Genomic DNA, 21,869 nt, shown 5'->3' with positions numbered 1-21,869 from the left:
GTGATACAACCATACGTTGTGGATCGGTGGAGGGGGATACCTTTGCTTTGCTCATCAGCAATAATGCATTATTAGATCCCATACTACTTCCTGGCATGATCGTCATGGAGAATGTCGCTGGAAGAAGATTTCAAATGCTGTGGCCCGATGATAGTAAGGATGATGGGGAGGAAGGGGCTACCCCAGTTGATAGCAATGGTAACCGACCACCCTTTTCTGGGGGAGATTCCCACAATAACCATTTAGGACAAGAGCCACCCTGCGATAAAGAACCCACAATAGCTTCACATGCCGAAGCAGTAGTAGATAAAGTTGTAAGTCATTTGGAAAGGTGGCACTTTGAAGGAGGATACCGTCGACTACGGATATTCTCAGGAATAACACCTGTTCCGGCGGGAGAGGAGACCTATGAACTATGGAGGGAGGCTGCCATCCAGCATTCGGAAGAATGGCAGTGTCCTGAGCACATAAAATGGCAACGTGTTGTGGAAAGTTTGAGGGGGCCAGCTATGGGAGTGATACAAGCCACCAGGAGGAGAAATACCCAGGCCACTCTAACAGACTACATAGAGGCTCTAGACTTCTCATATGGAACATTGGAAGATGTGGGAGACCTGTTAGCTAGACTAAATAGCACGTATCAGGAGTATGGAGAAACACTAACGCACTACATTTACCGAGTAGATAGATTAATATACAAGATTGTCGATAAAGGGGGTATTGATAAAGAGCAAGTGGATGAGAGACGGATTAAACAAGTGCTCAAAGGGGCCCTTACTAATAGCCCTGTTGCGCAGAAGTTACGATGCACCTTGTCAAAGACTACCCCACCGACTTTAAATGAACTAGTAAGGGAGGTTAAACTGGAGGAAGTAAAGATTGAAAATTTTGAGAAGACCATAAAAAAAGTAAAGCTGGTGTTACCTGCTACTGATAAAACCACCCTGGATGAAAGGTTATTAAAGTTATTAGAAGAACAAAATAAAAAAATCGACCAGCTGATAGCTCTTCAGGAGAATCGTAGTAGTAGTATTAGGTCAGATCTGCCTTCAGGTATGGGATGGCGAGCAGGAAATAGGTCTCCTATTATATGCTGTTTGTGTGGACAGCCCGGTAATCGCTCTTTTGAATGTCCAGTAAATAGTAATAGTCGAGGTTGGAATTATACTTATACTCGCCGGAGAACAGAACTGGTGGAAAACTCCCAACGGGAGTGCTGTGACCCCCTCACAGGCTCCCCAATCATAAATGTCCATGCTATGGGGAGTGCTCTGTGGTCCGATAACATTCCAGGAAGTCTAATGGGTCCCGCCCCATTGGTAAAAGCCCTGGTTATTGGGCATGAATGTACAGTACTGATAGATAGTGGATCTCAGGTGTCTATTATCTTTGAATCCTGGTACCGATCCCATCTGACTGATGTTCCTATCCAACCCCTCAGTGGACTCACCATCTGGGGTCTCAGTGAGCAGAAGTATCCCTATTTGGAGTATGTAGTTACCCGAATAACATTCGAACCTGGGTTGATCACTCTGAATGAGACTGTTCTTTTGGTTGCTCTCATTTGTCCTGATTCCCCTGGGGACAATGGCACGTTACCAGTAATAGTAGGTACTAACACAAATATGTTTAAAAATCTCAGTAATTGGTGTGATAAGCAGGGTGTGGACAAAGGCCATGGGAACTCCTTCGATGGTAATTACATAGGCCAGAAAATTGACAGTATACTAGAAGCATCGGGGAGTGAGGCAACCCCTGGCGAGGGTATAGATCAAGGATCTCCTGCTCTGGACACATGCTTCATGGTAGTGACATTGACCATGATAGTAAAATAAAGTTGCTTTCCCAGCTACAACTACGAGAATCGGTATTCTCTAAAGGAGACTGGGACCTAGGAACAGCCTTGGGGGTGGAACATAATATTAAACTGATGGATGATACCCCTTTTAGAGAAAGGTCGAGATGGCTAGCTCCTGCTGATTTTGAAGATGTGAGGAAACATCTAAAGGGATTGCTAGAGAATCATGTAATTGCGGATTCGGAAAGCCCCTATGCATCCCCTATTGCAGTGGCTCGGAAGAAGAATGGAGAGATCAGGCTTTGTATTGACTATCGGACCTTGAATAACTGTACAATACCTGATCAGTATACAGTGCCCAAAATTGATGAAGCTTTGGATTGTCTGCAGGGAAGCCAGTGGTTTTCTGTGTTAGACTTAAGAAGCGGATATTACCAAATACCCATGAGTGTGGACGATAGAGCCAAGACCGCTTTCATCTGTCTGATAGGATTTTATGAATTCCTCAAGATGCCCCAAGGTATAAAAGGAGCTCTAGCTACTTTTCAGAGAATGATTGAGAAAACCGTGGGGGACATGTGTTACCACGAGATACTTGTATATGTTGACGATATAATTGTATATGGAAACACCCTTTAAGAACATAATGAGAGGTTATTAAAGGTATTAGATCGTCTTCAAGCCAGAGGGTTGAAATTGTCAGTGGAGAAATGTCAGTTGTGTCAATCCGTTGTGAAGTATTTGGGACACATTGGTAGTAGGCAAGGATTTTCTACAGATCCAGACAAGGTTACCGCTGTAGTGAACTGGCCTCGACCCAACAGCTTGAAAGATCTGAGGTCTTTCCTAGGGTTTTGCGGCTATTACCAAAAATTTGTTCCACTCTACTCTAAGATTGTTCAGCATCTGACCAAACTGACTAAGTGTTATCCACCCAATAATAAGAAGATAACATCAAAGCAGATGGGTAAGCACGGATATTTCAGGCCACATGAACCCTTTGGAGAAAGATGGAATATCCAATGTGAAGACGCTTTCCAAAAATTAAAACAGAGTTTAACTGACACCCCTGTACTAGCATATGCCGACCCATCGCTCCCATATACCGTTCATATAGATGCGTCCTATGAGGGCCGTAGGGGAGTTCTTTATCAAGCCCCGGATAATAGGTTGAAGCCTATCTCCTACGTCAGCCGTGGATTATCTCGCAGTGAAAAGAACTACCCTGTCCATAAACTTGAGTTTTTGGCATTAAAGTGGGCCATTGTGGACAAATTTCATGATTACTTGTATGGTGTTCCTTTTACTGTTCATACGGACAATAACCCATTGACCTATATTCAGATAACAGCTAAGCTTGATGCTACTGGGCACCGCTGGCTGGCAGCCCTGTCAAATTACAACTTTACCATTAAATACAAGCTGTGGGTCAGTAACCAGGATGCCGATGCGTTATCCCGAATGCCACACCGGGAGGTGCATATCGTGAGTGAGGAATGGGTTGAAGTTCCTGCAGCTACTGTCAAGGGGTTATGCAATCAGATCAATATCATTCATGGTTCATCAACTCCAGCCATTGTGACTATGGGAGTGTCAAATGCCGCACGCCCTAACATGTACTGCTGGTTGAATAAATCTGCCTTTGGAGGTTTAGAGATAGTGGATCCTGAACAAATGATCCGGGAACAGCAGGCTGATAATGATATATTTCCAATTATTCGGATGTTGGGGCATTCTCATCTGCCTGTTTCGAATGATGAATTGTCCACTAAGTCTAAGGTCTTATCCAAGCAAGTAAAGAAATTGATAATACATAAGGGGATATTGTACAGGAGGTCGAGACGAATGGATGGCACTTATAAGATGCAATTGGTTCTGCCAGAAAAATACAAATTAATGGTATTACAATCCCTACACGATGGGCATGGACACTTGGGGTATGATAAAACCCAGGGATTGGTCTCTGAAAGATTCTATTGGCCTTCCATGACTAAAGAAATAGATCAATACTGTAAAACGTGTGGAAACTGTATAGTTCGAAAAAAATTGCCTGAGAAGTCAGCTCCGTTAGTGAACATTATCAGTACGGGTCCCATGGAATTAGTTTGTATCAACTTTCTGGCCCTTGAGGATCCTGGAGGATGACATAGTAATATGTTGGTTGCAACCGACCACTTTACTCGATACGCACAGGCCTTTGTGACGTGTAATCAAAGGGCAGTGATTGTAGCAAAGACTCCATGGGATAGGTTTATCATACATTATGGCCTCCCAGCAAGGATACATTCCGATCAGGGACGGGATTTTGAGGGTCGATTAATTCGGGAACTGTGCAACTGTTGTGGTATCAAGAAATCCAGAACAACACCATACCATCCTCAGGGAGACCCTCAGCCTGAACGGTTCAACCAAACACTTTTAAATATGTTAGGTACATTGAGTCTTAAAAGAAAACCTTGTTGGAAACAATACATATCACACTTAGTGCATGCGTACAATTGCACGAAAAATGAAGCTACTGGATACACACCCTATTTACTAATGTTTGGGCGATAAGCTCGATTACCCATAGACGTGAGCTTAGGAACACAGGTTAGCTCGTCATCTGGGACTTCACACAGTCAATATATCAAGCAATTATGACAGCAGCTGAAGGAGGCATTTCAACTGGCTCAACGTGAAGCTAAGAAATTAGGGGAGCGGAACAAATTGCGGTATGATAGTCACGTAAAGGAACATCGATTACTTCCGGGGGATTAGGTACTAGTTAAACTTCTAGGATTACCCCGTCGTCAGAAATTAAATAACCGATGGAAGTCCAAACCTTACATTGTCATAAAACAACTTAATGACCTTCCAGTATACCAGCTGATGCCAGAGAATGAACAAGGGTCTTTAGTAACTTATCATCAGCACCATCTGTTGCCAATAGCACAAGACATTAGGTGGGAAGAAACAGAAAAGGAAGTGAAGGAAGATAGCCAATTGGTAGTGCTACCAAAAGATGCTCCTTCCCATCTAGATGATGACAGGATAGGAGGAGAGATGGATATGGAACTCGATGAGCAATATGGTTCAGGGAGTTATTATAAAGACTCTAACCTGTTAGGACCTGTCATCGAAATGGGTACTCCCATAAACCCCCCAGAGCCGTTATTAAATTACACTAATGATGAGTGGGGGAGGGGAGATAGTAGCGTATTTTCTGAGAGAGGATGGGACCATTCTTGTGATCCTTCCTTGGGAGAGAGTGTCATCAATGAGTATAATGTCGAGGAAGCCACCCATGCGGCCCTCCCAAGGCCCCAACAGATTCGTAGGCCCCCACGAATATTCACATATGATACGCTAGGGACCCCTACTGAAGTTCCATTGGTATTACACCCCTATGCACTGATGCCTTGGCCTTATTTTAACCATGACTAGTAAGTTTGACTAAAATAAAGTTATAGTTGTAATAGCTATGTTCATGTCATGGTGATCTCCACCTTCTATGAAGTTGGAATCCCCAGGGGGAGAGTGTAATCCCTGGTTACTATTAGGGAGCTATATCAGTATGTGTATGTGTAATGTTGATAATGTTAATTTGTATGCTATAATACAGTGGAGGGGGAAGAAGCTGCTAGACTGTCCCCACGGCAGCATCATCCGCATGCCACAGCCGGGGAGCAGGAGTCATGAGCGGTTAGAGAGGAGGTTATAAAAGGGGCTGCTGGTGCGGCAGTTGGGGGAGAGCCGGTAGCCTGTGAAAGAATGAGGATCAGTAATGGAGGACAGGGGGATCTCTCACCAGTAAAGGAGGTTACCCCCGTCGAAACCAGTTCGGTGAAGTGTGGGAATTGCTGACACCGGGAGCTGCTGCGGTGGTAGACGCGTGGGTGAGGAGAGACTACAGTACAGGACTAACAGCGCCTTACCTCTCTCTGCCAGCGTTGACTGCATAGGAGGCCAGGAGAGTGATAGTGTGGAGGGCTGGAGCGCCGGTCAGGCAAGACGATCCTCCAAATTCAGCGGCTGGTAGAAGTAGGGACAGCCTCCCTGAGGAATCGAAGGGGCTAGGCTACAGTACAGACCCATAGACCCAAATTCGGTGTGGTATGACTGGGTGAGTGACCATCCCTCTGGAGCAGCCATTCAGCACGGAGTTGGGGGAGTGTCCTAGTCGCAGAGGGAGCGCAGAAGCTGAGAAGTGGAGTTAAGTAAACTCCCACTATGCACTATACAACCCCAGCTGCATGACACTTATCAATGTAGTTACAGGAGTGGGACATATAACCTTAGCTACAGGCATTGCTTATAGCAGAATCAGTTATACAGCTGCTGAATTCAATTATACAGTATTATAAAACGATGCTGATATTTAGTGAAAGGATTGAATACATTAATAGTAACCGTTATATAGCATATTGGCCAAGATACCATACAAGGGACTGCTGAAGCCTTTACTATACGTGACATACTGGACAATTGTAAGACATATTAAAGGTTACAGCTTCCCATATATATGCTACTGCATATGTTATTTATATCATCTGTTGGAGGCTGCTTAGTACAGAAGAGGACATCTGCTGCAGTCACCAGTCCGTGAGAAACAATTTGGTTACTAGTTAGACAGAAGACTTTGTTACATATAAAAACTTCCCTTTGGACAGCTAGAAAGGAAACATAAGTCGCAGTCTAGCAGACACTGAATTCTATATAGCTGCAAGTCATCATTTATTGGATAGAAAATGCTACAACAGTAAACAGAGGCTCGTATTATCCTTTCTGTACCAGGGAGAACTGATACTTCAAAGACAGTGCCGGAAATTATTAAGGGGAAGTATCTACAGCCTATTCAGTGCACAGTTAGAGCAACAGACGGGAATATCGGCCCCATGGACCCCATTAATATTAAGTAGAGACTACCTGATTTGCTACTTATAGCAGGATTTCAACATTGTAATGAAAAGATATCCTTCCAGATACTACTATAACTCTAACTCAGGAAACCCAGGGCCCCAACAAGTGCACTATAAGGACAAGGGTACAAAAGGTTATTTGTTGCCTAAGAGAAGGCGGAGAGTTTTTTTTTGTGTTGCATGCATTTATAATTGTATAGGCATACTAAGGCAAATAGTTTAGAAAGGGAAAAATGAGTATATTAAAAAATATATTTATATAATCATATATGGCTATGTAATGTAATTAAATATTTAGTTCTGTGACATTAAAACTACTATACTTACCATTCTTCCTGGTGTTGCTGGAAGTCGTATGGAGAGAGCTGGAAAAGAGAACAGGTATATTAAAGTCAAAGGGAAGTTGTATTCACATGCATATGAATGTATATTGAAGAATCACCTTATTAGGGGATAGGTCTTACCCAAGCAAGCCCCAACCAAAATAATCTCATAGCTTGGGTGGAGGCACATTTAGGGTAATCAATCAATAGATTAGTGTGAAAAGAGGGTTACATTTATGGAGGCACTGCTGAGATCCTAAGATAAGCGGACTTCTCCTGTGTACATTTAATTCATAATGGAAGCGGTGACTGGAAAAGACATTTATCGTAGGTGTAAAGAGAAGGGAGTAGATCCCTTGTGCAATTTCAGGTTAGGAGGAAATTTCAATGTCATTCGGGATGAGCTGGTATTAAAGAAAATAAAAAAACTAAATGGTGTGATACCACCATACTTTGTGGATCGGTGGAGGGGGCAAGTTGGGGATACCTTTGCTTTGCTCATCAGCAATAATGCATTATTAGACCCCACACTACTTCCTGGCATGATCGTCATGGAGAATGTCGCTGTAAGATTTCAAATGCTGTGGCCCGATGATAGGATGAATGATGGGGAGGAAGGGGCTACCCCAGTTGATAGCAATGGTAACCGACCACCCTTTTCTGGGGGGAGATTCCCACAATAACCATTTAGGACAAGAGCCACCCTGTGATAAAGAACCCACAATAGCTTCACATGCCGAAGCAGTAGTAGATAAAGTTGTAAGTCATTTGGAAAGGTGGCACTTTGAAGGAGGATACCGTCGACTACGGATATTCTCAGGAATAACACCTGTTCCGGCGGGAGAGGAGACCTATGAACTATGGAGGGAGGCTGCCATCCAGCATTCGGAAGAATGGCAGTGTCCTGAGCACATAAAACGGCAACGTGTTGTGGAAAGTTTGAGGGGGCCAGCTATGGGAGTGATACAAGCCACCAGGAGGATAAATACCCAGGCCACTCTAACAGACTACATAGAGGCTCCAGACTTCTCGTATGGAACATTGGAAGATGTGGGAGACCTGTTAGCTAGACTAAATAGCACGTATCAGGAGTATGGAGAAACACTAACGTACTACATTTACCGAGTAGATAGATTAATATACAAGATTGTCGATAAAGGGGGTATTGATAAAGAGCAAGTGGATGAGAGACGGATTAAACAAGTGCTCAAAGGGGCCCTTACTAATAGCCCTGTTGCGCAGAAGTTACGATGCACCTTGTCAAAGACTACCCCACCGACTTTAAATGAACTAGTAAGGGAGGTTAAACTGGAGGAAGTACAGATTGAAAATTGTGAGAAGACCATAAAAAAGATAAAGGTGGTGTTACCTGCTACTGATAAAACCACCCTGGATGAAAGGTTATTAAAGTTATTAGAAGAACAAAATAAAAAAATCGACCAGCTGATAGCTCTTCAGGAGGATCGTAGTAGTAGTATTAGGTCAGATCTGCCTTCAGGTATGGGATAGCGAGCAGGAAATAGGTCTCCTATTATATGCTGTTTGTGTGGACAGCCTGGTCATCGCTCTTTTGAATGTCCAGTAAATAGTAATAGTCGAGGGTTGGAATTATACTTATACTCGCCGGAGAACAGAACCGGTGGAAAACTCCCAATGGGAGTGCTGTGACCCCCTCACAGGCTCCCCAATCATAAATGTCCATGCTATGGGGAGTGCTCTGTGGTCCGATAACATTCCAGGCAGTCTAATGGGTCCCGCCCCATTGGTAAAAGCCCTGGTTAACGGGCATGAATGTACAGTACTGATAGATAGTGGATCTCAGGTGTCTATTATCTTTGAATCCTGGTACCGATCCCATCTGACTGATGTTCCTATCCAACCCCTCAGTGGACTCACCATCTGGGGTCTCAGTGAGCAGAAGTATCCCTATTTGGAGTATGTAGTTACCCGAATAACATTCGAACCTGGGTTGATCACTCTGAATGAGACTGTTCTTTTGGTTGCTCTCATTTGTCCTGATTCCCCTGGGGACAATGGCACGTTACCAGTGATAGTAGGTACTAACACAAATATGTTTAAAAATCTCAGTAATTGGTGTGATAAGCAGGGTGTGGACAAAGGCCATGGGAACTCCTTCGACGGTAATTACATATGCCAGAAAATTGACAGTATACTAGAAGCATCGGGGAGTGAGGCAACCCCTGGCGAGGGTATAGATCAAGGATCTCCTGCTCTGGACACATGCTTTCATGGTAGTGACATTGACCATGATAGTAAAATAAAGTTCCTTTCCCAGCTACAACTACGAGAATCGGTATTCTCTAAAGGAGACTGGGACCTAGGAACAGCCTTGGGGGTGGAATATAATATTAAACTGATGGATGATACCCCTATTAGAGAAAGGTCGAGATGGCTAACTCCTGCTGATTTTGAAGATGTGAGGAAACATCTAAAGGGATTGCTAGAGAATCATGTAATTGCGGATTCGGAAAGCCCCTATGCATCCCCTATTGCAGTGGCTCGGAAGAAGAATGGAGAGATCAGGCTTTGTATTGACTATTGGTCCTTGAATAACCGTACAATACCTGATCAGTATACAGTGCCCAAAATTGATGAAGCTTTGGATTGTCTGCATGGAAGCCAGTGGTTTTCTGTGTTATATTTAAGAAGCGGATATTACCAAATACCCATGAGTGCGGACGATAGAGCCAAGACCGCTTTCATCTGTCCGATAGGATTTTATTCATTCCTTAAGATGCCCCAAGGTATAAAAGGAGCTCTAGCTACTTTTCAGAGAATGATTGAGAAAACCGTGGGGGACATGTGTTACCACGAGGTGCTTGTATATCTTGACAATATAATTGTATTTGGAAACACCCTGGAAGAACATAACGAGAGGTTATTAAAGGTATTAGATCATCTTCAAGCCAGAGGGTTAAAATTGTCAGTGGAGAAATGTCAGTTGTGTCAATCCGTTGTGAAGTATTTGGGACACATTGGTAGTAGGCAAGGATTTTCTACAGATCCAGACAAGGTTACCGCTGTAGTGAACTGGCCTCGACCCAATAGCTCGAAAGATCTGAGGTCTTTCCTAGGGTTTTGCGGCTATTACCAAAAATTTGTTCCACTCTACTCTAAGATTGTTCAGCCTCTGACCGAACTGACTAAGGGTTATCCACCCAATAATAAGAAGATAACATCAAAGCAGATGGGTGAGCACGGATATTTCAGGCCACATGAAGCCTTTGGAGAAAGATGGAATATCCAATGTGAAGGCGCTTTCCAAAAATTAAAAGAGTTTAACTGACACCCCTGTACTAGCATATGCCGACCCATCGCTCCCATATACCGTTCATATAGATGCGTCCTATGAGGGCCTTAGGGGAGTTCTTTATCAAGCCCCGGATAATAGGTTGAAGCCTATCTCCTATGTCAGCCGTGGATTATCTGGCAGTGAAAAGAACTACCCTGTCCATAAACTTGAGTTTTTGGCATTAAAGTGGGCCATTGTGGACAAATTTCATGATTACTTGTATGGTGTTCCTTTTACTGTTCATACGGACAATAACCCATTGACCTATATTCAGATAACAGCTAAGCTTGATGCTACTGGGCACTGCTGGCTGGCAGCCCTGTCAAATTACAACTTTACCATTAAATACAAGCCGTGGGTCAGTAACCAGGATGCAGATGCGTTATCCCGAATGCCACACCGGGAGGTGCATATCGTGAGTGAGGAATGGGTTGAAGTTCCTGCAGCTACTGTCAAGGGGTTATGCAATCAGATCAATATCATTCATGGTTCATCAACTCCCGCCATTGTGACTTAGGGAGCGTCAAATGCCGCACTCCCTAACATGTACTGCTGGTTGAATAAATATGCCTTCGGAGGTTTAGAGATAGTGGATCCTGAACAAATGATCCGGGAACAGCAGGCTGATAATGATATATTTCCAATTATTCGGATGTTGGGGCATTCTCATCTGCCTGTTTCGAATGATGAATTGTCCACTAAGTCTAAGGTCTAATCCAAGCAAGTAAAGAAATTGATAATACATAAGGGGATATTGTACAGGAGGTCGAGACGAATGGATGGCACTTATAAGATGCAATTGGTTCTGCCAGAAAAATACAAATTAATGGTATTACAATCCCTACACGATGGGCATGGACACTAGGGGTAAGACAAAAAACCCAGGGATTGGTCTCTGAAAGATTCTATTGGCCTTTCATGAATAAAGAAATAGATCAATACTATAAAACGTGTGGAAATTGTATAGTTCGAAAAAAATTGCCTGAGAAGTCAGCTCCGTTAGTGAACATTATCAGTACGGGTCCCATGGAATTAGTTTGTATCGACTTTCTGGCCCTTGAGGATCCTGGAGGACGACATAGTAATATATTGGTTGTAACCGACCATTTTACTCGATACGCACAGGCCTATGTGACGTGTAATCAAAGGGCAGTGATTGTAGCAAAGACTCTATGGGATAGGTTTATCATACATTATGGCCTCCCAGCAAGAATACATTCCGATCAGGGACGGGATTTTGAGGGTCGATTAATTTGGGATCTATGCAACTGCTGTGGTATCAAGAAATCCAGAACAACACCATACCATCCTCAGGGAGACCCTCAGCCTGAACAGTTCAACGAAACACTTTTAAATATGTTAGGTACATTGAGTCTTAAAAGAAAACCTTGTTGGAAACAATACATATCACACTTAGTGCATGCGTACAATTGCACGAAAAATGAAGCTACTGGATACACACCCTATTTACTAATGTTTGGGCGAGAAGCTCGATTACCCATAGATGTGAGCTTAGGAACATAGGTTAGCTCGTCATCTGGGACTTCACACAGTCAATATATCAAGCAATTATGACAGCAGCTAAAGGAGGCATTTCAACTGGCTCAACGTGAAGCTAAGAAATTAGGGGAGCGGAACAAATTGCGGTATGATAGTCACGTAAAGGAACATCGATTACTTCCGGGGGATTAGGTACTAGTTAAACTTCTAGGATTACCCCGTCGTCAGAAATTAAATAACCGATGGTAGTCCAAACCTTACATTGTCATAAAACAACTTAATGACCTTCCAGTATATCAGCTGATGCCAGAAAATGAACAAGGGTCTTTAGTAACTAATCATCGGCACCATCTGTTGCCAATAGCACAAGACATTAGGTGGGAAGAAACAGAAAAGGAAGTGAAGGAAGATAGCCAATTGGTAGTGCTACCAAAAGATGCTCCTTCCCATCTAGATGATGACAGGATAGGAGGAGAGATGGATATGGAACTCGATGAGCAATATGGTTCAGGGAGTTATTATAAAGACTCTAACCTGTTAGGACCTGTCATCGAAATGGGTACACCCATAAACCCCCCAGAGCCGTCATTAAATAACATTAATGATGAGTGGGGGAGGGGAGATAGTAGCGTATTTTCTGAGAGAGGATGGGACCATTCTTGTGATCCTCCCTTGGGAGAGAGTGTCATCAATGAGTATAATGTCGAGTAAGCCACCCATGCGGCCCTCCCAAGGCCCCAACAGATTCGTAGTCCCCCACGAATATTCACATATGATACGCTAGGGACCCCTACTGAAGTTCCATTGGTATTACACCCCTATGCACTGATGCCTTGGCCTTATTTTAACCATGACTAGTAAGTTTGACTAAAATAAAGTTATAGTTGTAATAGCTATGTTCATGTCATGGTGATCTCCACCTTCTATGAAGTTGGAATCCCCAGGGGGAGAGTGTAATCCCTGGTTACTATTAGGGAGCTATATCAGTATGTGTATGTGTAATGTTGATAATGTTAATATGTATGCTATAATACAGTGGAGGGGGAAGAAGCTGCTAGACTGTCCCCACGGCAGCATCATCCGCATGCCACAGCCGGGGAGCAGCAGTCACGAGCGGTTAGAGAGGAGGTTATAAAAGGGGCTGCTGGTGCGGCAGTTGGGGGAGAGATGGTAGCCTGTGAAAGAATGAGAATCAGTGATGGAGGACAGGGGTATCTCTCACCAGTAAAGGAGGTTTCCTCCGTCGAAAACCAGTTCGGTGAAGTGTGGGAATTGCTGACACCGGGAGCTGCTGCGGTGGTAGACGCATGGGTGAGGAGAGACTACAGTCCAGGACTGACAGCGCCTTACCTCTCTCTGCCAGCATTGATTGTATAGGAGGCCAGGAGAGTGATAGTGTGGAGGGCTGGAGCGCCGGTCAGGCAAGTCGATCCTCCAAATTCAGCGGCTGGTAGAAGTAGGGACAGCCTCCCTGAGGAATCGAAGGGGCTAGGCTACAGCACAGACCCATAGACCCAAATTCGGTGTGGTATGACTGGGTGAGTGACCATCCCTCTGGAGCAGCCATTCAGCATAGAGTTGGGGGAGTGGCCTAGTCGCAGAGGGAGTGCAGCAGCTGAGAAGTGGGGTTAAGTAAACTCCCACTATGCACTATACAACCCCAGCTGCATGACACTTATCAATGTAGTTACAGGAGTGGGACATATAACCTTAGCTACAGGCATTGCTTATAGCAGAATCAGTTATTCAGCTGCTGAATTCAATTATACAGTATTATAAAACGATGCTGATATTTAGTGAAAGGATTGAATACATTAATAGTAACCGTTATATAGCATATTGGCCAAGATACCATACAAGGGACTGCTGAAGCCTTTACTATACGTGACATACTGGACAATTGTAAGATATATTAAAGGTTACAGCTTCCCATATATATGCTACTGCATATGCTATTTATATCATCTGTTGGAGGCTGCTTAGTACAGAAGAGGACATCTGCTGCAGTCACCAGTCCGTGAGAAACAATTTGAAAATGCTACAACAGTAAACAGAGGCTCGTATTATCCTTTCTGTACCAGGGAGAACTGATACTTCAAAGACAGTGCCGGAAATTATTAAGGGGAAGTATCTACAGCCTATTTAGTCCACAGTTAGAGCAACAGACAGGAATATCGGCCCCATGGACCCCATTAATAATAAGTAGAGACTACCTGATTTGCTACTTATAGCAGGATTTCAACATTGTAATGAAAAGATATCCTTCCAGATACTACTATAACTCTAACTCAGGAAACCCATGGCGCCCAACGAGTGCACTATAAGGACAAGGTTACCCAGGTTATTTGTTGCCTAAGAGAAGGCAGAGAGTTTTTTTTGTGTTGCATGCATTTATAATTGTATAGGCACACTAAGGCAAATAGTTTAGAGAGGGAAAATGAGTATATTAAAAAATATATTTCTCTGACGTCCTAGTGGATGCTGGGAACTCCGTAAGGACCATGGGGAATAGACGGGCTCCGCAGGAGACTGGGCACTCTAAAAGAAAGATTAGGTACTATCTGGTGTGCACTGGCTCTTCCCTCTATGCCCCTCCTCCAGACCTCAGTTAGAATCTGTGCCCGGCCAGAGCTGGGTGCTCCTAGTGGGCTCTCCTGAGCTTGCTAGAAAGAAAGTATTTGTTAGGTTTTTTATTTTCAGTGAGATCTGCTGGCAACAGACTCACTGCTACGTGGGACTGAGGGGAGAGAAGCAAACCTACCTGCGTGCAGCTAGCTTGTGCTTCTTAGGCTACTGGACACCATTAGCTCCAGAGGGTTCGAACACAGGGCCTGACCTCGATCGTCCGTTCCCGGAGCCGCGCCGCCGTCCCCCTTGCAGAGCCAGAAGACAGAAGGAGATGAAATCGGCGGCAGAAGACTCCGGTCTTGATTAAGGTAGCGCACAGCACTGCAGCTGTGCGCCATTGCTCCCACAGCACACCACACACTCCGGTCACTGTAGGGTGCAGGGCGCTGGGGGGGGGGGGGGGGGGCGCCCTGGGCAGCAATTATATTACCTTTTGGCTAAATATACACATAATACAGTCAGCTAACTGTATTTGTGTAAAAACCCCGCCATTAAATTAAAGAAAACGCGGGACAGAAGCCTGCCGCTGAGGGGGCGGGGCCTTCTTCCTCAGCACACCAGCGCCATTTTCCCTTCACAGCTCCGCTGGAAGCACGCTCCCCAGGCTCTGCCCTGCAGTATCCAGGTACAAGACGGGTTAAAAAGAGAGGGGGGGCACATAAATTTAGGCGCAAATCGATAAAAACAAGCAGCTATTGGGAAAATCACTTATTAGCAGTGTAAATCCCTGTGTTATATAGCGCTGTGGTGTGTGCTGGCATACTCTCTCTCTGTATCCCCAAAGGACTTTGTGGGGTCCTGTCCTCAGTCTGAGCATTCCCTGTGTGTGTGCGGTGTGTCGGTACGGCTGTGTCGACATGTTTGATGAGGAGGGTTACGTGGAGGCGGAGCAGGGGCAGATACATGTGGTGTCGCCCCCGATGGGGCCGACACCTGATTGGATGGATATGTGGAAGGTCTTAACCGACAGTGTCAACTCCTTACATAAAAGGTTTGATGACGCAGCAGCCTTGGGACAGCCGGGGTCTCAGCCCGCGCCTGCCCAGGTGACTCAGAAGCCGTCAGGGGCTCATAAACGCCCGCTAGCTCTGATGGTAGACACAGATGTCGACACGGAGTCTGACTCCAGTGTGGATGAGGATGAGACAAATGTACAGTCTACAAAAGCCATCCGATGCATGATTACTGCAATGAAAGATGTATTGCACATTTCTGATATTAACCCGGTTACCACCAAAAGGGGTATTATGTTTGGGGAGAAAAAGCAGCCAGTGACTTTTCCCCCCTTTGAATTAAATGATTTGTGTGAAGAAGCGTGGAGTTCCCCTGATAAGAAACTAGTGATTTCTAAGAGGTTACTGATGGCGTACCCCTTCCCGCCAACGGATAGGTTACGTTGGGAAACATCCCCTAGGGTGGACAAGGCGCTAACACGCTAATCTAAAAGGGTGGCACTGCCGTCTCAGGATACGGCCGCCCTAAAGGATCCTGCGGATAGAAAGCAGGAAGCTATCCTGAAGTCTGTGTATACACACTCTGGTACTCTACTGAGACCTGCTTTTGCTTCAGCCTGTATGTGTAGTGCTGCAGCAGCATGGACTGATACCCTGTCAGACAACATTGATTCCCTCGACAGGGATACTATTTTGCTAACCATCTAACATATAAAAGACGTCGTCTTATATATGCGGGATGCACAGAGGGACATTTGCCTGCTGGCATCTAGAATTAATGCAATGTCCATTTCTGCCAGGAGAGTATTATGGACTCGGCAGTGGACAGGTGATGCAGATTCTAAAAAACACATGGAGGTTTTGCCTTATAAGGGTGAGGAACTATTTGGGGACGGTTTCTCGGACCTCGTATCCACAGCAACTGCAGGGAAGTCGACTTTTTTGCCTCAGGTTCCCTCACAGCCTAAGAAAGCACTGTATTATCAAGTGCAGTCCTTTCGGCCTCAGAAAGGCAAGCGGGTCAGAGGAGCATCCTTTCTGGCCAGAGGCAAGGGTAGAGGAAGGAAGCTGCACCAGGCAGCCAGTTCCCAGGAACAAAAATCCTCCCCTGCTTCCACTAAGTCCACCGCATGACGTTGGGGCTCCACAGGCGGAGCCTGGTGCGGTGGGGGCGCGTCTACGAAACTTCAGCAACCAGTGGGTTCGCTCACAAGTGGATTTATGGGTTGTACAAATTGTATCTCAGGGATACAAGCTGGAGTTCGAGGCGACTCCCCCTCGCCGTTACCTCAAATCAGCCTTGCCAGCTGCTCCCAGGGAAAGGGTGGTAGTACTGGCGGTAATTCACAAGCTGTACCTCCAGCAGGTGATAATCAAGGTCCCCCTCCTTCAACAGGGCAGGGGTTACTATTCCACAATGTTTGTGGTACCGAAACCGGACGGTTCGGTGAGACCCATCCTGAATTTAAAATCCTTGAACACTTATATAAAGAAGTTCAAGTTCAAAATGGAATCGCTCAGGGCGGTTATTGCAAGCCTGGAAGAGGGGGATTTTATGGTGTCGCTGGACATCAAGGATGCTTACTTGCATGTCCCCATTTTCCCACCTCACCATGAGTACCTCAGGTTTGTGGTACAGAACTGTCATTACCAATTCCAGACGTTGCCGTTTGGTCTCTCCACGGCTCCGAGAATATTTACCAAGGTAATGGCCGAAATGATGATACTCCTTCGAAGAAAGGGAGTTATAATTATCCCGTACTTGGACGATCTCCTCATAAGGGCGAGGTCCAAAGAGCAGTTTATTGGTCAGCGTAGCACTCTCTCAGGAAGTGTTGCAACAGCACGGCTGGTTTCTGAATATCCCAAAGTCGCAGCTGATCCCTACGACGCGTCTGCTTTTCCTGGGAATGATTCTGGACACAGAACAGAAGAAGGTGTTTCTCCCAGAGGAGAAGGCCCAGGAATTGTCATCTCTGGTCAGGGCCCTTCTGAAACCAAAACAGGTGTCGGTGCATCACTGCACGCGAGTCCTGGGAAAGATGGTGGCTTCTTACGAAGCAATTTCCTTCGGCAGGTTCCATGCAAGGATCTTTCAGTGGGATCTGTTAGACAAATGGTCTGGATCGCATCTTCAGATGCATCGGTTGATCACCCTGTCCCCAAGGGCCAGGGTGTCTGTGCTGTGGTGGCTGCAGAGTGCTCATCTTCTCGAGGGACGCAGGTTCGGCATACAGGACTGGATCCTGGTGACCACGGATGCAAGCCTCCGAGGATGGGGGGCAGTCACTCAGGGAAGAAACTTCCAGGGACAGTGGTCAAGTCAAGAGACTTCTCTACACATAAATATATTGGAACTAAGGGCCATCTACAACGCCCTGAGTCAAGCAGTGCCCCTGCTTCAAAACCAATCTGTACTGATTCAGTCAGACAACATCACGGCGGTCGCCCATGTAAACCGCCAGGGCGGCACAAGAAGCAGGATGGCAATGGCAGAAGCCACAAGGATTCTTCGATGGGCGGAGAATCACGTGCTAGCACTGTCAGCAGTGTTCATTCCGGGAGTGGACAACTGGGAAGCAGACTTCCTCAGCAGGCACGACCTCCACCCGGGAGAGTGGGGACTTCATCAAGAAGTCTTCACACAGATTGTAAATCGTTGGGAACTGCCACAGGTGGACATGATGGCGTCCCGCCTCAACAAAAAGCTAAAAAAATATTGTGCCAGGTCACGGGACCCTCAGGCGATAGCCTTGGACGCACTAGTGACACCGTGGGTGTACCAGTCGGTTTATGTGTTCCCTCCTCTTCCTCTCATACCCAAGGTACTGAGGATAGTAAGAAAGAGAGGAGTAAGAACCATACTTATCGTTCCGGATTGGCCAAGAAGAACTTGGTACCCAGAACTACAAGAAATGATCTCAGAGGACCCATGGCCTCTGCCTCTCAGACGGGACCTGTTACAGCAGGGGCCCTGTCTGTTCCAAGACTTACCGCGGCTGCGTTTGACGGCATGGCGGTTGAACGCCGGATCCTAGCGGAAAAGGGCATTCCGGATGACATTATTCCTACGCTGATAAGGGCTAGGAAAGACGTGACAGCAAAACATTATCACCGTATATGGCGAAAATATGTTGCTTGGTGTGAGGCCAGGAAGGCCCCTACAGAGGAATTCCAGCTGGGTCGATTCCTGCACTTCCTACAGTCAGGAGTGACTATGGGCCTAAAATTAGGATCCATAAAGGTCCATATTTCGGCCCTATCTATTTTCTTTAAAAAAGAACTGGCTTCACTGCCTGAAGTTCAGACGTTTGTTAAGGGAGTGCTGCATATTCAGCCCCCTTTTGTGCCTCCAGTGGCACCTTGGGATCTTAACGTTGTGTTGGATTTCCTGAAATCTCACTGGTTTTAGCCACTTAAGACCGTGGAGCTAAAGTATCTCACGTGGAAGGTGGTCATGCTGTTGGCCTTGGCTTCAGCTAGGCGTGTGTCAGAATTGGCGGCTTTGTCATGTAAAAGCCCGTATCTGATCTTCCATATGGACAGGGCAGAATTGAGGACTCGTCCCCAATTTCTCCCAAAGGTGGTATCAGCATTTCATTTGAACCAACCTATTGTGGTGCCTGCGGCTACTCAGGACTTGGAGGCTTCCAAGTTGCTGGACGTAGTCAGGGCTTTGAAAATCTATGTAGCCAGGACGGCTGGAGTCAGGAAAACTGACTCGCTGTTTATCCTGCATGCACCCAACAAACTGGGTGCTCTGGCTTCAAAGCAAACTATTGCGCGCAGGATCTGTAACACGATTCAGCAAGCTCATTCTGCGGCAGGGTTACCGCATCCTAAATCAGTAAAAGCCCATTCCACAAGGAAGGTGGGCTCTTCTTGGGCGGCTGCCCGAGGGGTCTCGGCTTTACAGCTTTGCCGAGCTGCTACTTGGTCGGGTTCAAACACATTTGCTAAGTTCTACAAGTTTGATACCCTGGCTGAGGAGGACCTTGCCTTTGCTCATTCGGTGCTGCAGAGTCATCCGCACTCTCCCGCCCGTTTGGGAGCTTTGGTATAATCCCCATGGTCCTTACGGAGTTCCCAGCAATCACTAGGACGTCAGAGAAAATAAGAATTTACTCACCGGTAATTCTATTTCTCGTAGTCCATAGTGGATGCTGGGCGCCCGTCCCAAGTGCGGACTCTCTGCAATACATGTATATAGTTATTGCTTAACTCAAGGGTTATTGTTATGAGACATCTGTTACTGAGGCTCAGTTGTTGTTCATACTGTTAACTGGGTATGGTTATCACAAGTTGTACAGTGTGATTGGTGTGGCTGGTATGAGTCTTACCCTGGATTCCAAATCCTTTCCTTGTTGTGTCAGCTCTTCCGGGCACAGTTTCCTTAACTGAGGTCTGGAGGAGGGGCATAGAGGGAGGAGCCAGTGCACACCAGATAGTACCTAATCTTTCTTTTAGAGTGCCCAGTCTCCTGCGGAGCCCGTCTAATTCCCCATGGTCCTTACGGAGTTCCCAGCATCCACTACGGACTACGGGAAATAGAATTACCGGTGAGTTAATTCTTATTTTATATAATCATATATGGCTATGTAATGTTATTAAATATTTAGTACTGTGACATTAAAACTACTATACTTACCATTCTTCCTGGTGTTGCTGGAAGTCGTATGGAGAGAGCTGGAAAAGAGAACAGGTATATTAAAGTCAAAGGGAAGTTGTATTCACATGCATATGAATGTATATTGAAGAATCACCTTATTAGGGGATAGGTCTTACCCAAGCAAGCCCCAACCAAAATAATCTCATAGCTTGGGTGGAGGCACATTTAGGGTAATCAATCAATAGATTAGTGTGAAAAGAGGGTTACATTTATGGAGGCACTGCTGAGATCCTAAGATAAGCGGACTTCTCCTGTGTACATTTAATTCATAATGGAAGCGGTGACTGGAAAAGACATTTATCGTAGGTGTAAAGAGAAGGGAGTAGATCCCTTGTGCAATTTCAGGTTAGGAGGAAATTTCAATGTCATTCGGGATGAACTGGTATTAAAGAAAATAAAAAAAACTATATGGTGTGATACAACCATACTTTGGGGATCGGTGGAGGGGGCAAGTTGGGGATACCTTTGCTTTGCTCATCAGCAATAATGCATTATTAGATCCCATACTACTTCCTGGCATGATCGTCGTGGAAAATGCAGCTGGAAGAAGATTTCAAATGCTGTGGCCCGATGATAGTAAGGATGATGGGGAGGAAGGGGCTACCTCAGTTGATAGCAATGGTAACCGACCACCCTTTTCTGGGGGAGATTCCCACAATAACCATTTAGGACAAGAGCCCCCCTGTTATAAAGAACCCACAATAGCTTCACATGCCGAAGCAGTAGTAGATAAAGTTGTAAGTCATTTGGAAAGGTGGCACTTTGAAGGAGGATACCGTCGACTACGGATATTCTCAGGAATAACACTTGTTCCGGCGGGAGAGGAGACCTATGAACTATGGAGGGAGGCTGCCATCCAGCATTCGGAAGAATGGCAGTGTCCTGAGCACATAAAATGGCAACGTGTTGTGGAAAGTTTGAGGGGGCCAGCTATGGGAGTGATACAAGCCACCAGGAGGAGAAATACCCAGGCCACTCTAACAGACTACATAGAGGCTCTAGACTTCTCGTATGGAACATTGGAAGATGTGGGAGACCTGTTAGCTAGACTAAATAGCACGTATCAGGAGTATGGAGAAACACTAACGCACTACATTTACAGAGTAGATAGATTAATATACAAGATTGTCGATAAAGGGGGTATTGATAAAGAGCAAGTGGATGAGAGACGGATTAAACAAGTGCTCAAAGGGACCCTTACTAATAGCCCTCTTGCACAGAAGTTACGATGCACCTTGTCAAAGACTACCCCACCGACTTTAAATGAACTAGTAAGGGAGGTTAAACTGGAGGAAGTACAGATTGTAAATTGTGAGAAGACCATAAAGAAGGTAAAGATGGTGTTACCTGCTACTGATAAAACCACCCTGGATGAAAGGTTATTAAAGTTATTAGAAGAACAAAATAAAAAAATCGACCAGCTGATAGCTCTTCAGGAGGATCGTAGTAGTAGTAGTATTAGGTCAGATCTGCCTTCAGGTATGGGATGGCGAGCAGGAAATAGGTCTCCTATTATCTTCTATTCGTGTGGACAGCCCGGTCATTGCTCTTTTGACTGTCCAGTAAATAGTAATAGTCAAGGTTGGAAATATACTTACACTCGCCGGAGAACAGAACCGGTGGAAAACTCCCAACGGGAGTGCTGTGACCCCCTCACAGGCTCCCCAATCATAAATGCCCATGCTATGGGGAGTGCTCTGTGGTCCGATAACATTCCAGGCAGTCTAATGGGTCCCGCCCCATTGGTAAAAGCCCTGGTTAACGGGCATGAATGTACAGTACTG

General features: G+C 45.5%; 1 protein-coding gene across 4 annotated transcripts in view; it reads left to right on the top strand.

Annotated features, from left to right (window-relative positions):
• Positions 1 to 13,010: 13,010 nt before the first annotated feature.
• PROKR1 (prokineticin receptor 1) overlaps positions 13,011 to 21,869 on the top strand; it is an 88,679-nt gene continuing 79,820 nt past the window's right edge. For 3 of the 4 annotated variants that reach the window (XM_063918517.1, XM_063918512.1, XM_063918508.1), the window contains exon 1: positions 13,011 to 13,146. The gene's annotated coding sequence lies outside the window, so the exon portion shown is untranslated. The other variant, XM_063918507.1, reaches the window with a different exon arrangement.

Source organism: Pseudophryne corroboree, chromosome 4 (assembly GCF_028390025.1).
Source record: "Pseudophryne corroboree isolate aPseCor3 chromosome 4, aPseCor3.hap2, whole genome shotgun sequence".
In the NCBI taxonomy this organism is placed as follows: domain Eukaryota; kingdom Metazoa; phylum Chordata; class Amphibia; order Anura; family Myobatrachidae; genus Pseudophryne; species Pseudophryne corroboree.
This window is presented reverse-complemented; position numbering and strand designations above follow the sequence as displayed.